Genomic DNA, 13655 nt, shown 5'->3' with positions numbered 1-13655 from the left:
ATTATAATAGTCTTTGGATAGGGAGTAGTTCATCATACCCTCAACCTTTTTTTTTCTTTTACCATTTCTGGGTTATGGCAGATAAACTCATTAAGTATTTATTTTAAATGAAAAGTGAGGTTTATTTTGCTGTAGCCTTATGAATATTGATCTCTGTCAGAATTATGAAATAGTACACCCGTAGAAGTATTTTCTTGTGAGTTGAGTTCATTGGTATAATACTAAGCAGAATAATGTATCTTAGCTGTCTTATGAGAGGAAAAACTAACTCCCTTAACAGATTCCAGACCCAAGATATTGGTTACAATCAAATGGAAATATGGAAGGCAAAATGCTTCAGAAACAACTATAAACTGCTGTGGAAAAAACCCTTTTTTTTTTTCACCCAACCTAGGATCCGTATCTTGTCCCCACCACTTCAGCCTGCACATCACTCTGAAAAGCATCAAATTTCTCTAATAATATTATAATGAGGGTTGGAAATCAAATACCCTACAGGCTCTTAATAAAAGATGTTTTCTTTGTCTTTCACTTTTTAAAGACATATTTCTAAGATATAGTCAAGTTCAAAACCTAATGAAGAAAATGTCTGAGACCTTTCAACAGAAATCAGCAACTATTTGGATGATATAGCAAAATATCAGACAATTGCAAGGTGGAAGAGGAGGAGGGTAGGATTGCACCATATTAAAAGCCCGACTGGAACAGTAAGACCAATTTTCTCTAAAAGCGACTGGCCCGGTCAAGAACTCCTAAATGAATCAAGCAAAAATGGGCAGATATTGTATGACCTCGCTTATATTAAAGGGTGAGAAAAAGGAAATATATAGGGAACAAAGTTTATTAGTAATTATCAGGGATATGAGGAAGAGTGGAAAGGGAGCTGATAAATGGCATATAAACAAACAAAAACCTCTTGGGATTTAGATTTCTGGTTCCGAGGCTTGGGATCACAGTTTCTTGAGCTATCCCAGTGGTTGGTCTAATAATGTGCTTGGTGCTCCTATTTCCCCACCTCATTTGTTGCATGGGCTCTTAAAACTTGCAAGTGACCACCCAAAGCAGAGCTATTGGTCTTGATTCACTTGGCACATCAAAAGAAAGTAAGAAATAGGAAATGAATATGCCATGTGGGCTACGCCTCCTTGAAGAATGGCCTTTTTTGCCGTAGGACAATTGTGCTTCTAGCAAGTTAGCTTTGAAGCGGTTGTCTTCAATTTTGATGTCTGTCATCCACTGAATTTTATTTGCATGAGATATTAATGCTGCTATTCAATAATAGATTTTTTAATGGACCCGAACGGAAGGGAAAGGAAAAAAAGAAGACAAAGTGGGGGCAGGAAGTAGGGCTTTCGCACTGTGCTCCTGCCAGACAAGTATGCCTGCCCCAGTGGTCAGGATGTCTGAGACTGAACTTGGTTCCTGGTAGACTAGAAGGCATATGAGCTCACAGCTCACGGTCTGAAAAGCAGTTTCTGCTTGCACAAAAAGTGGCTATATCAAGTGAATCAAAAAGGAAGGGGTTTTTGTAAGGCTAGAAGGTAGCTGATGTATCCGATTATAAAGTCAGAGGGCCTGGTCACAGAACACATTCTTTTCTTTTTTTTTAATGGATCAAGGTAGATGGATTTAGAGTATCTAGTCCTTGGAGGAGATCTGTCATGTCAAAGATGTCGGGAGGTGGGGCAGCCATCTGTCAATCATCATGTCACTGTCCCACTGAAATGCATGTGAAAGTACAGAATGACAGAGGATTATCAGGCCAGAGTGGCAATGCACCTGTTCTGTTTGTCTCCTTGCTCACTGCTATTGTACAGCCTGCTCTACTAATCAGTATTTAGTCCATTTTATCCTTCCCTCTGTAATCCAGAGTTCCAGAATAATTAATCGTCTGCATTTCATGTGGTCTTACATGTCTTGGCTGTAGAGGATCTGTATAACTTGTCTACCTCTTCCACCTTCTTGCTGGATCCAGATTCGTATCAACATTTTCACTTGACTTCTTCCAAGACAGGCTTGTTCATGCTTTGGGCAATCTGGGATATATTCAATATTCTTGCCCAACCCAAAGTGGTTGGTTCTTCAGTCTTCCTATTTCTTGTCCAGCGTTGGCATACAAATGAAGCAGCTGAAAATACCATAGCTTAGGTCAGGTTCACCTTCTTTGTCCCCAAAGTGATGTCCCTGCTTTTCGAATACCGTGAAAAGCATCTTTTGCAATCGATTGATCCCTTGCAATATATCATTTGATTCCTTGACTATTGTGTTCATGGATGTTAATGGTGATCCAAGTCAAACGTTATCCTTCACTGCGTCATTATGTGCTCCATTTATTGTGCAATTATTTGTTAGGTTGAATGGTGTTTTTAGGTTGAAGTATAATTCATATTAATTGTTGTAGACTTTGATCTTCCTCAGTCAGGGCTTCAAGTCTGTCTTGCTTTGAGCAAGTCAGGTTGTGTCAGATGCATATCACAGACTGTTAATGAGTCCTCCTCTAATTCGGATGCTGCATTCTTCTTCATATCATCCATTTTCTCAGATTACTTATTTAGCAGAGTACATAAATATAGTTAAAGGAAACAGCTCCAATGTACACTTGTCCTGATTTAAATCATGCAACTTTGTTCTGTTTTAATGACTGCTTATCCCGCTGTATACAGTTTCTGCATTAGTAAATTCAGTGATTTGGATTCTTATTCTTTGCGATGTATTCTATAATTTGCTATAATCTACAGTCAAATACCTTTACATAGTCAATAACACACAAGGAAACACCTTTCAGATATTCTCTGCTTTCAGCCGCAGTCCCTCACACAATAGCATTTCTTGTTCTTCATTCCGTGTCCTCTTCTGGACCAAGCTTGTACTTTTTACAGGCCCCTATCGATGGTCTGCTAAAATGGTTCTTTTCATCATCTTCAGAAGTATTTTATTTGCATGAGATATCAATGCTGCTATTCAATAATAGATTTTTTTTTACTGGACCCAAATGTTCATCTCTTCCAGTCAGTTGGCCAACTAGTCGTCTTCCACATTTCTTTGCAAAAATGAGTTTTATATTGTTGGAACATGATAGTCCAAGTTTGTTCCTAATCTTCTTCATCAACAATCCCTAAGGCGCTCCTCTCTCCTGGTTTATCTCATCTCCCTCCAGAGGTGACACTTTCAGATTGCAACATGGAATTCCACGTGCTTCCCTGTAATAGGGACTCTCAACCACAAATACTGTGTTGCTGCCTTTCTACCTCTGGGCTGAAATTTGTTTCATGTGATTTATTTTTGGAAGTGAAGTTTTGCTTGATCTTATGCCACCCACCAACTCACCTCTTATTTCCTGTTTCCCTAAGATTGGGTGTTTTCCCTTTTCTTTCCTTTCTTGCCTTGTGTTAGCATTCTAAGAATTTAAAATTTATAATCTCTCTGGCTTTTATAGTTGATTATAGTTTAATAACTCATAAGACCATGAAATTCTAAATCTGCCTGTAATGCTACATTTCACTATTATCCCTCATCTTCATTCAGTCATATCAGAGAAACCTACATCAACCTCATCTACACAAAACTTTTTCTTGCTCAGAAGACCTGGCTGGTTAAGTAAATTCAAACTCCTAAAAATGGATATCACAGTAGCTCATATTGCTTCTTCTTTTGTTCTCTCTCTGATTATTGCCAAAAAGCTGACCTATGGGATGCATCCACTTTTGACTGTCTTCTGTGTTTTTTTTTAAAAAAAGCAGCTTTAAGAATGACCTTTAGTGACTATTCCCAAATAAACTGACCTGTCGGAGCCCTGGTGCTAAAGTGGTTTGCACATTGAGCTGTTAAGTACAGGTCAACAATTTGAGACCTCAAGGGAGAAGGATAGTCACAGAAACCTCTTTGGTCTCATAAGGGTCACTGTGACTCAGAGTTATCTGGATGGCAGTGAGTTGCTTTGACTTGGTGTGTTAGGGTTCTCTAGAGAAACAAAACCAGAATGCTAATAATTAGATAGATAGATAGATAGATAGATAGATTACATAAGACATAAACAGTTAATTAAATTGTAAATTGTAAATTGTAATTAAAATGTAAAGATTACATAAGAAATAAACAGTTAATTAAATTGTAAATGGCTCAATGCAACTCACTCACGTGAGACAGTTGTGAGACACTGGCAGTCCTTCAGGTCTTGAGGGCTGCCGAGTAATTCTCTGTAGAGCAATTCACGCTATCCGGGCACAGGCAGCAAACAGCAAGGTAGGTCACCACAGTCAGCCAGATGACAAGGTCCCACAGTCCCCAGTTCAAGAGATGTAAATTCCAATGGTGTGGTGAAGCAGGTCTTGAAGGAACCTCAAATTACAGCGACACAGTCCACGGGTTAGGCATCCCACAGGTAGTGTAGCTTGCAAATTGAGGCACAGAACAAACAAGGCAGCCACACACTGGTCCTATAATCAAAGAGCAAGCGACAAGAAAGGTGAGGCTCACCAAGCCATTTATCTCTCCACCCTTCAATTAATCTGACATATGTTTATCGGCCAGGTTGGCACAATAAACTCCCTCACTTGGCCCTGACCACATTATTTGCAATTAAGTACTCCTTTGACCGTTTTGTGGCATTTTAATTATTAATTTTGCTGTATTTCTCAATTTATACAGATATGGTGGTCTTTCATTTTTGCTATTTTCCATGGTCATAAACAAATTGATTCACATAATGTTACTATACCTTCATTTTATCCAGTATCACCTATTCCTCAAAAATAAATAAAAAGATAAATAAATAAGGATGAGATGCAAACTTTCAATAACCTTCAGTCACCTTGAGTCAAAGGTAAGCCAAACAAATCAACTAATATGAATTAACCAAGATCACAGATTGTTGCTACCAGGTCTGGACCTATGTAACTTGCGCTCAAAACGTGGACTCAAGGCAATCATCTCTATGCTACCCAAAATGATTACGTCTGATGGATTTTGAAGATTTGGGGGCCCTGGTGGTATAGTGAGTTACCCAGGGGGCTGCTAATTGAAAGGTTAGCAGTTCAAAATCACCAACTGGGCTGAGGGAGAGATGAGACTTTCTTCCCATAAAGACTTACCATCTTAGAGATCCACGGGGCCGTTCTACGCTGCAGTATAGGGTTATACAACCCGCTTCCACGGTCTGAGCGCAAATGCAATGTTTTACATACCTCCCAAATGATTGCATCTGATGGATTTTGAGGATCTGAATAACTATAATACTGGATTCTAAGTTGTGTAATGACAGATTTGGTCAGTTAATACTGTAGGTAAATGAGGTATATGATTTTAATTAATGGGGCAGACAGTAGTAATCTTAAATTCAAATATAAAATAATAATAAGTCTATGATGTCAATGGATTTGAAAATTAATTTATACTTAGGGAGCTACATCTAAAGACTAGCTATATTTGGTAGAGGGATAATAATTAAAATATACCTCATTAATAAGAGATGGTATGTATATATTTCAAAATACAGTTAGGTCATATTTTCATAAACAAGACACCTTTTAAATCTATTTGGCACAACAATGATAGGATTCAAACCAAAATGATCATTGAGGAAGAATACTTTTATTTATCCTTCACCACGGACCAGTATGAGGATGTATTAGCCTCTGGTGTGTACATATGTTAGTACACTAATATTGCTTTTTTCACTGGAGACAAGTATGAAGAGGCCCTCACAGCCTCTTCTGTGTGACTAAACGCCCCCAATGGCTGCTAGTTCTTTGAAGGCATCTGCGCCAGGAGTTGGGGAAAGCCTAAGGCAGAGATCACTCATTCACCAATTGCCATCTCGCTTTGCTACCTTGGAGTGTATGCCAAATAGTGGTTGTAGGCTAATGTGTTGCAGTTAGTCTAATCTTGCAACAAAAGCAGCAACCAACCCCATGCCACTGAGTTAATTCTCACTCAAAGGGACTTCTAATTTGGTGAGTAGCAATCCGACACTTACCCTACAGTGTCACCCAAGGAATAAACAGAGGTAAAATTGCAGTGTCAAACTAAAACACCTTCCAAAACCAAACTCACCGCCATTAAGTTGATTCTGACACAGTGACCCTGTAGGACAGAGAAGAACTGTCCTTGTGAGTGTCCAAGGCTGTAAATATTTCTGGGAACCGAAAGCCTCATATTTGTCCTATGGAGTTCTTGGTGGGTTCAAACTGCTGGCCTTGTGGCTAGCAGCTCAATGTACAACACACTGTCATCAGATCTTCTTGTGGAAAACTTCAGGAAAAGGGAAACCAGAGCTTCTCGATTGCCCTAGGCATCCGCCAACTAAGTTATTTTTGCAAAATATAGGACTATTTCCTATGGTTCCCCACTCCCACTTGAATTCTCTTTTCACAGGACTCACTAAGGAAACAATATCATGAGAGTCATGGAATTATTGAGTAAGATTCAATGGCATTAAAAACCCCTTGAAGTCTTTTGCAACTTAATCAGCTTCATTATTTTCCACATACTTAAGCAAACATTTAAATGTAAAGGTATATGTTAGGAATAGCAGTTTATTAAAAGCGAGTACTGTTCTTGTACTACTCTCACCCAAACCAAACCCTTGGTTGCAGAGTTACTTCTATATACAGCTGCCCACAGCAGCTCCGAGGTTAGCAGTTCATGGATGCAGACTGACGTGCCTGTCTCACATGGAGCGGCGAACGAGCGCTGACCAGCATTTCCCTTAGAAGTTGAGTACTTTATCCGCTGTACCACCAAGGATCTTTTAGTATTACTTTGTTGGCTCATTACTCAAATGGACACTCCCTAAGAGGGATTAATCTTTGCTTTAAAGACTATTTGTATAGTTATTGTGATTATGTTGAGTGTGTGTGCATTGAAAAAATATATTTAATATGGAAACAGAAAAAATGGATAATATTTTCAAAGAAAAAAAGAATCCATAATTGCAAAATCCAAAATGAATTTCCAGAAACATTTTTGGTGTCCTTATTGTCCGCCGAGTTCTTGTAGGTGTGTCTTTTTTTCTTTTCAAAAAATAATCTAAACTCCCGAGGGTAAATAAAGTTGATCATTCTGCCTTTACCAACTGAATTGCTAAGGGCCGTTCTTCTATTGTGCAATCATGATGTTCAATTTAAATTAAAAGCTTTTACCCAGCTCTTGCTTGAAAAAACTGAAGAGGCCTAATTATACTCTTACATATTGTTCTCTTTATCAAGTTTGATATTTAGACAGATCAAACCATGCAACACCTGGGTTGCTATAGAGATGTCTAAGTTTTACCAAGATTTTTTAAAACTTACAAAAATTATTTTTTAAAACAGTATCTTAAGAATTTACTGTAACTTAAACACTTAGTGATATTCTTTGAGTACTTTTTTTGGGGGGGGGGATACAGGTGTATTATATTGTACTATTTTTAAATAGCTACATTTTTATAATTGCTTGAGTTATCCATGCCCCCATTATCCTTGCCACTGTTATTTTTCTTAAGTTTAAAAGGAACAAAGAGTTTCTTAAGATTTTTAAAATTGGCCTGCCAACTGATTGTGCAGATATATGTGTATACATGCCTAAAGGAATTCAGCCTTTACAAATAAAGAGATACATACACACACACATACATACATACCTTGGAAAAGCCACTTTGTACTGACAACCAAAGGTATGGAGATTCAGTAGGAAAATCTGAAAAATGGGAGTAATTGTTATTGTCAGCATATTGTAGTATTCAGAATGCCCCGCTTTCAACTACAAGTTAAAAGGCATGCTAGGAATCAAGAATGGATGGCCTATTCACAGAAGGAAAAGAGGTCTACTTTGAAATGAAGTGGAAGCCACATCTTACCTTCTCTGACTTCACAGGGGGGAAGGAGAAGCCCACTCTACATGAGCCCAGGGGTGATTGCCACAAGAGGGGGTCAGACATATCTTCGCTCTTCATCCTTTTTTGTCCTGCTTTAGCACAAGCCTTCCCTTCCTCAGGACTGTATCCTGCCCAGTCCTATACTCTGTCCCAGTAGCCACACAGGACTCACAACACTCACGTTTTGGAATTCATTAGGGAAGCTAACAGATCACGGTTCAGGATTTTAGAAAACAACTGCATTAACTATACAGTTAATTCATCCACATCAATGCCTCTTTTCAGGCATACCAGCAGATATGCTCATCAGCCTTGTAGCTATGTGCCCCACCCCACCCCCATGGCCTCTGTCCTGCTCAAGTTAGCATGGCAAAGCTCTTTTCCTGCCCAAGGTCTTGGTGGTATGGCATCTGTTGCCTTTATGCCACTGTTACTTCTCACCCATCCATCACCAATTGAAGCGGGGATCTCACACACTTTGCTGGTGATTCTTCTTTCTTGAGGATCATGGGACATCTCTTACTGCATAGGAAATGGCTCAGCGGGATGGCAAACCTAGCCGATCCACCCCTTTAGAGTCCTGCATACCTTATTTTCATGATCCCAAGTAGTCATTTGATAGGATTTACAAAGACTGTGGATAGAGGTGCCATTCAAGTAATTTCACTTGAATGTATGTGTATGTTTGCATGTCCCGTTTGTATCCAAATACTCAAAATTATGGAGGGACAAGCTCCTGTAGGTATTCATGTAAAGATTTTTCTGTAGACATACATTTTCAACTTGCTTGGGTAAATGCTACCTACATAAGCAAAGGTGTCTAGATATGTTGGCAAAAAGAGCCAAAATGCGGCCTTGAGCATTTCCACCTTAATGTAAAGAACATCTCAAAAACAGAATTGAGGCATGAACATGAATGGCAAAAGTCCTGATGAGTTCTGAGAAGATGTCAAGAACATCATGCATGAAGGAAGAAAATATCTCATTAACAAAGACAGGAAAGAAAGAAAAGATCAAAGTGGATGCTAGAAGAGTCTCTGAAAGCTGGTCTTGAACATTGCATAGCCAAATAAATGATAAAATAAGAGAGATGATCAGGAAATTTCAAAAGGCACATCGGGTAGAGAAAGGAGAGTACAATAGTGAAGTTTGCAAAGACCGAGAGTTAGAAAGCCAATTGGAAGAACACACTCAGCATATATCAATATGGAAGAATTAGAGATAACCTTCAAGCTTTGAGGTACAATTCTAAGGATCCAAGGGCAAATCATTGAATGATACAGGCAGCATTAAAAGAAGACAGAAGGATTATGCAAATGTATGGTACCAAAGAAACTTGGTCAGGGTTCAATTATATCAAGCCTGTGATCATGAACTAATAGTGTCGAAGGAAGAAGTCCAAGCTGAACGTAAGGCATTAACAAGCATCAAGTCTCCAGGAAGTGACAGAATACCAATGGGAATCTTTCAACAAAATGATGAAGCACTAGAAACACTCACTTGTCTACAGTAAGAACTTTGCACAACAGCTACCTAGCAAACCTACTGGAAGAAATCCATATTTATGTCCCTTGGGGGAAAAAACGTGACTGAAAGAATAAAGAAAGTATTGAACATTATCACATACACACTAAATTCTGCTGAAGATAATTCACCAATAGTTTCAGTAGTACGTTGACGTGGAGCTGCCAGAAAGTTGAGCCAGATTCAGAAGAGAACATCGTCAGAAGGATATCATTGCTGATATCAGATTTGTTTTAATTCACAGCAGAGGATCCCAGAAAGATGTACACTTGTGTTTTATTTATTATTCAACGGAATTGACTGTGTGGTTCATGATAAACTATGGATAACATTGAGAAGGATGAGACTCTCAGAAGACTCAGTTGGACTCATGAGGAATCTGCACGTGGACGACGAGGCAAGCATTCAAAGATGACTGCATGGTGTGCACACTGCCAGAATCTTCCTTGAAATCAAGGAGAGTCAGACTTTATCTCACGACCTTTGAGTATGCTAGAGAGTTATTAGGAGGGACCAATTCCTGGAAAGAGACATCATGGTTGCCAAAGGAAGGGGTCGGCAAAAAGGAAGAAACCCCTGGATAAGATGAATTGACACAGTGGCTGTAACAAGGGACTCAACCAAACAAGTTTAAGGACGATGTAGGACAGGGTTCTTTGGGGCTGTTGGGCTTAGTGTTCCTGTGAGTTGGAACTATAGCAATAGCAACAACAGCACTTTGTTGTGTTCATGTGCAATTTCCTAAGGTCACGGGCTGTTGAACACTCGATCCATCCTTATTTTCTGTCTGTGTTATTATCAGCGAAGTGTCTGTTTAGATCTTTTGCCCCATTTTTTACAATAGTTTTATTAGAGGCTCATACAACTCTTATCACAATCCATACATCAATTGTGTAAAGTACATCTGTACATTCATTGCCCTCATTATTCTCAAAACATTTGCTCTCCACTTAAGTCCCTGGCATCAGTTCCTCATTTTCCCCCTACCCTCGCATTGCCCCCTCCCTCATGAACCCTTGATAATTTATAAATTATTATTTTGTCATATCTTGCCCTGTCCAAGGTCCCCATTCACCCATTTTTCTGTTGTACATCCCCCAGGGAGGAGGTCACATGTAGATCCTTGTAATCGGTTCCCCCTTTCCAAACCACCCTCCGTCTACCCTCCCAGATTTTAATGGATTTTTTTTCTTATTGTGCCAAGAAAAGAATCCTTTCTATATCATGGGCACAGGATCTTTAAAGAACATATGGTTTACAATTGTTTTCCAGCCTCTGGCTTTGCTTTCTTTGTCTTAATATGTGTGCTTTAAAAATATTCTGGTACATAACAGGTATAACTACAAACTCCTTTGCATAATACCTTTTTTAACCTTTATGCTGTAAAGAGTGTTAGGGTAATCTGGCCTCCAGGCTCTAAAGACTGAAAAACCAAACTCACTGCCATCTAGTCAATTATGACACATGATGACCCTATAGGGCAGGGTAGAACTTATCCTGTGGGTTTCTGAGACAGTAATTCTTTACAGGAGTAGAAAGCTTCATATTTCTTCCTTGGAGCCTCTGATGGTTTCAAACTGATGACGTCTCAGCAGCCCAGTGCATAACCACTACACCACCAAGGTTCCTTAGCTATCACATTAGAGGTGAATTAATTAAATATTTGATCAAATATAAGGCGAATTTTTTTTGTTTTAAACATGGAACGCTTCATGAATTTGCATGTCATCCTCACATAGGGGCCATGCTAATCTCTGCATTATTCCAATTTTAGTATATTTGCTGCCAAAGTGAACACAAGGCTAAGTTTTGAGTCATTAATTTTGAATGGGCATTGTATGGACATTGTGACTCTACTCAAGTCCTCCCTCAACACAAGAACTCATTGATCTAATAACCTGGTATTCTATGATGTCCGCCTTTCTGACATGATAACTGAAGACAAAATGGGCGCATAAGATAATGTGGTAAAGAAAGCTGATGGTGCCAAGCTATCAAAATATATAGCATCTGGGATCTTAAAGGACTGACGTTAAACAAGCAGCTATCTAGCAGGGAAGCAACAAAGCCCACATACAAGAAGCACACCAACCCAATGGGATCAGGAATCAGAAGATCCAAAACAAACAATCATTTATATGAGAACAGGGGAGTCTAGATGGAGATCCCAAACCCATCTGTAGAAAATCGGTAATCCCCTCACAGAAGGGTCACAACGAAGAGATGAGCCAGTCAGGGTGCTGTATAGTACCTAGGAAACACACAGCATTGCTCTTCTTCCTGAACGCTCCTTCCCCTCCACTATCATGACCCCCAATCTGGCTAGACTAGAGCATGAACCCCTAGTACAGATAAGAGCTCTTAGGACCAATATGAGACTAGTGATACTATGAGGATAGGGGTAAGGTGGGGGAAGAAAAGGGGAATCAATCACAATGATTAACATACAACCCCCCACCAGGAGGATAAACAACAGAAACATGGGTGAAGGGAGACAGTGGATGGTGTAAAATATGAAAAATATGAAAATAAATATGAAGGACTCATGAGGGAGGGCGGGAGGAGGATGGAGGGGAAAGAAAGAAGAACTGATGCCAAGGGCTCAAGTAAAAAGAAAATGTTTCAGAAATATTAATGGCAACTTACGCCCAAATGATGTACAAATGGCAACTTGATTCAATTAATGTATGGATTGTCATAAGAGCTGCAAGAGCCCCAACTAAAATGATTTATTGTTTTTAGAAATAAAGATAAATAAATAAAAATTGTAAAAGCAGTTTTTTACCCATTCATACAGTAGTTAGGAGTCTGTCACTTGTTTAGGAAGTATCACTTCTGTGTTTAGATCCCATTTATATTCAGAAATGCATGATGTAAAATGGCAAACTTTAACAACTCTAGATCTTAAGAATCTTCCCACGTTCTTGATATTATGCTGGTCAGAATAATGGCTGTTCAAAAATGGGGCTAGTCCTGTGAATGTGTTACATTGCGTGGACATTTTTCATATGGAATTACAGTTGACGATCTGAAATAAGAGAAGAAGTTCTGATTTTCTGTGCTTTCACAAATAGAAGAAGAAGGCAGAATGATCACTCAGAGAAATGAATTAAGATTGGAGAAGGAATGAGGACCTAAGAGGCCTCTAAAAGATAGGAAATGGCTGCAAGTAAGAGCGAGCAAGGTAACAGGGACTCCATTCCTAAAGCTGAAAGGCCCTAAATTCTCTAGTAGCCCAAATCAGCAATAAAAGACGGATCTTTCTGTAGAGGTTCCAGAATATAACAGCCCTGCTGACACATTGATTGTATCACTGCGATACCTGTGTGAGACTTCTGCATACAGCTTACTAAAATATTAGGTGTGTGTTTTAATTTTGTAGCAGTGGGTTGTTGTAATAGAAAATGAGTAAAGCGATCTAAAGCATGAATGGCTTCATTCTTGAGGCAGACAAAAATGCCCCCAAGAAGAACACAATCAAATTGGAGAGGGAAGCTCAACATACCTGGGCATCTAAACAACTGTTAAAGAATCACACCGTCAATATTTTGAGCTTTTCACTGGTTTAGTGGTACACAGAAGCACTTGGTAAATATCAAATGAATTCTACTAACGTTGAGCATTCTTAAATGATGAAGAGATGAAATGATAAAGAAAGGTGAGTTTATGGTTCTTGATCTCAAACATGTAATCAATCTAAGTAGAGTTGATAGTCTAACAAACTTGCTTTATTTAATGGAAACTGATATGTGATATTAAATTGACCATTTTTATGACCCTAAATATAGGTATTAACAGATCAGTTGGAATTTTCAGAAAGAGGCTGGGCAAGAATTATCATGAAAGGAGACAGAAGAGGCTTTCCAGAATTAAAGAACAACAGCATCTTTCTTTGAACAAAAAGAGTAATAACCTGAGTTGCAAGATATTTTGATAACGTAGTCACCTGGCTTGTTCTTTTTTTTCTTCATCTTCTTTTAAGTTTTATTAGCACTTCATTCACATGTCAAACAATTCAATCCTATCAAGAACCCTTGTAAAATTATCATCACATTCAATTCCAGAGCATTCTTCTTTCTTGTATTCATTGTTATTCATGTGATTTTTTTTAATTGCGACTAAAATATACACAACACAATATACCCAAGCCCACAAATTCTACATGTACAATTCAATGTCATTGATTATACTCATCTTCCAAATTATTTCACCACCATTAACATGCACACAGTGCCCCCAAGCTACAACTCTTTGTCTTTCACCCATAATAACTATTGAT

At 38.7% G+C, this 13655-nt stretch overlaps 1 protein-coding gene and 1 pseudogene across 2 annotated transcripts in view; one reads left to right on the top strand and one right to left on the bottom strand.

Moving 5' to 3' along the window:
* Positions 1 to 13655, top strand: part of DPP10 (dipeptidyl peptidase like 10) — a 775824-nt gene that overhangs the window by 465014 nt on the left and 297155 nt on the right. The gene's annotated exons all lie outside the window — the stretch shown is intronic.
* On the bottom strand, positions 11071 to 11170 carry LOC142425127 (U6 spliceosomal RNA; annotated as a pseudogene).

Source organism: Tenrec ecaudatus, chromosome 13, assembly GCF_050624435.1.
Source record: "Tenrec ecaudatus isolate mTenEca1 chromosome 13, mTenEca1.hap1, whole genome shotgun sequence".
NCBI classification, from domain to species: domain Eukaryota; kingdom Metazoa; phylum Chordata; class Mammalia; order Afrosoricida; family Tenrecidae; genus Tenrec; species Tenrec ecaudatus.
This window is presented reverse-complemented; position numbering and strand designations above follow the sequence as displayed.